The sequence below is a fragment of the Belonocnema kinseyi genome, chromosome 4 (assembly GCF_010883055.1).
Source record: "Belonocnema kinseyi isolate 2016_QV_RU_SX_M_011 chromosome 4, B_treatae_v1, whole genome shotgun sequence".
Taxonomy (NCBI): Eukaryota; Metazoa; Arthropoda; class Insecta; order Hymenoptera; family Cynipidae; genus Belonocnema; species Belonocnema kinseyi.
This window is the reverse complement of record NC_046660.1, coordinates 127,633,067-127,635,994: the sequence shown is the minus strand read 5'-3', so window position 1 is coordinate 127,635,994 and position 2,928 is coordinate 127,633,067. Positions and strand designations below refer to the sequence as shown.

The 2,928-nt window shown below is 31.4% G+C and overlaps 1 non-coding gene across 1 annotated transcript; it reads right to left on the bottom strand.

Moving 5' to 3' along the window:
• Positions 1–276: 276 nt before the first annotated feature.
• On the bottom strand, positions 277–348 carry Trnaq-uug. The gene has a single exon. It is a non-coding gene; the product is annotated as a tRNA-Gln (tRNA).
• Positions 349–2,928: the final 2,580 nt, after the last annotated feature.

Here is a 2,928-nt window from a genome sequence, read left to right as displayed (position 1 = left end):
TTTAACATTTGAACATTAATGAAGTAATCAATTTAAGTTTTGTGGTCGAATTCGACCGAAATTTAAACATTTGTTCGATATAAATTATTTGTTCTGGAAAAATATCTGTATCTGTAATGCTACCTATAAAAACAATCTATTAAAGTAATTATTAAAAAATGTGTGCCAATTTTATATCTTAATATGTTTTGATTAAAATGAAATATTACAAAAGATATAATTACATTTTTTTAAATTGCACTTACGGTACATTGGTGTGTAAAAAAATGGAAATTTAGGTCCCACCGAGATTTGAACTCGGATCGCTGGATTCAAAGTCCAGAGTGCTAACCATTACACCATGGGACCTCGATGTCGAAATTGTCGGAAAAGACTTATACAAACCAGGCACGGTAGATTTTAAACTTGAAGATGACTTGATTTCATTTACTAGAAAAATAAACAGTATTTATTTTTTAATACATTCTATCCTTACGTATTTATAGTTTTAACACACATCTGAACGTTATTTTAATTTATTCAAAAAATGCAATAAATGCATTACAGTTTTTGTTAACCTAACTTATGTAAGGATTAAATAATATTATCCAAATTGATGATTTATTTCAATACATATTGTCTATGGAATTTTCTGTTTTGTTTAAATCAAACAAATTTTACTACACAAATTATTCGTTTCAATCAATAAGGCAAATAGGTTTCATTTCTTAAAATTAAATAAACCTTTTTTTTCAATTTAAGCAAAAAATTTGTCTGATTCAATTATATGAATTCAAACACACATTTTTCTGAGTGCGTAGATATTAAAAAGAAGATTTTAACTGACAATATCAGAAATAGTTAAGAGGAGAATGTAAGATATTCCAGAAATATTGTTTAATTTTGCAAAAATTACCTATAAAGCGTGTCTTTTTCTATAAAATGCAAAAGGATTTTATATCGGATTCCTCTGTTTTTCATATCCGAATCCTCAAGCATTCGCCTTTTTTTCACTATTATGCATTTCAAATAATTTAAAATTATGATGTATCTAAAAACAATTAATTCATTTTCCACTAAAACTTTCGCGCAATATGTATCCGAAAAACCACAACCAACTCGACGAAAGCTCAAAATACAGAAAAAGCGGAGCCAAAATCTGTATTCGAAACTCCACACGTCAACGACATTGCTCCTATAAAATTTCGCTTTTTTAATATATTAGATATTAACTGTTAATATCACATGTTGTATACTTCCAATATGAACAGATATTGCCCTTTAATATCTTATGTATTGAGTAAAAGTTAATAGATATTATGCCGTAATAACTATATATTATGGTTAAATATCAAAGTTTGTAATATTTACTTTTCAATATCTATTTTTCTCTATATAGAACAGGGTTATTAAATATTCTGAGGACTAGAATATGACTGCCTACGATATATGGTTCTAAAAGGCCTATATCGTAGCTTACAGATAGTATTTATTTTTACAGGGGACACGAGAGGACCGTTCTTAAATGTATGCAACTTTTTCTTAGTTAATTTTTCAAAAAAAGTAACCATCGTGATAAAAAGGTAAATAAAAAAAAGGAACGACAGTTTATTTTATAGTTATTTTTGTATCGTAGAAAAAAATTTCCTTGCCATCTATTTCTTGATTAATCTCTCACACCCAATAGCGCATACACACAGATTATAAATTTATAATAAGGAAAAGAATTGAGGGTTATTTCTGTCTATATTCTTTGCACTTTTTTACCAACAATCATTATACGAAAGCTTCGTCGTTTAATATGAGGTGAAAAAATTAGTAGTCAGCCCAAGTTCACTACCGGCGCAGTACTGGCCCAGTACTGGTCGCGAGTACAGATAATCGGTAATCCGTCACGTACTGACGCCGACTTTTCATAGATTTACGTTATAAATATAAAGGTATTCCATCATGATACAATAAACAAACAAAAATTTTATAAACAACTTATTTCTTAAAAATGTGTTTTCTATAATTTTCAATAATTTAAAATTTTTTTAAAGTTATACTGCAAAAAATTTGAACGGAAACAATATTTTTATGCAAAAATTTTTTCTTAAGACTATTTTTGTTAAGGCCATGTGACGAGAGTGTCACGTGACCAAACCTGGTCCTCAATTCTTCTTTCCCAACTTACGTCTAAACGAAATGAGGTATTGCTCTGAATGTTTAGGAAATGAAAGAGGAGGTAATAAAGTCCATGTCTCTGCTTTGTTCCGGTGAAAGTTTTGAAACAAAAATTTCGAACAAAATACAAGTGGAAGTTGGATTGGTTCTTTTCTTTCCCAACTTACGTCCACAAAAAATGAGACATCATGTTAAAAATTTGGCACATTAAATACGTAGGGCGCTACGAAAGGTTTGCAATACGCGAAACCTATTGGAAGAAGAGTGATGATCCTTGCGTCATCAGAAAGAGCGTCAAAAATTACTTAGGAAGAGGAAACCTGTTGACTTAGGTCTCAGTACAGTCTAAGCACGCAGCCCGAAACGATTGAGAAATGGCGTCGTGAACAAGGGAAGAATATCGAGCGATAACTCAGTTCGACTACCGGAAGTGGTAACATCGGAAAACATTGCGTCTGTGAATAATCTACTGAATGTTAATAGAAGAACCACGTACCGGCAGATAGAGCAAATGTTACACATAAGTGCACCGGAAGTCCATCGAATTCTGCATGAACATTCACATGTTAGGAAGGTATGTACTCTATGGGCACCACATGCTTTGACCGAGGAGCAAATGGCAGCGAGAGTAAAGTGGTGCCAAAAAATGCTAAAAAAATTTGAATCGGGATCTTCGCGGGATGTAAATAGTATTATAACAGGCGACGAAACCTGGCTGTATTATTAAGACGTTCGAACAAAATCACAAAACAAGATCTATGGGTAAAACAGATTGCATAATTA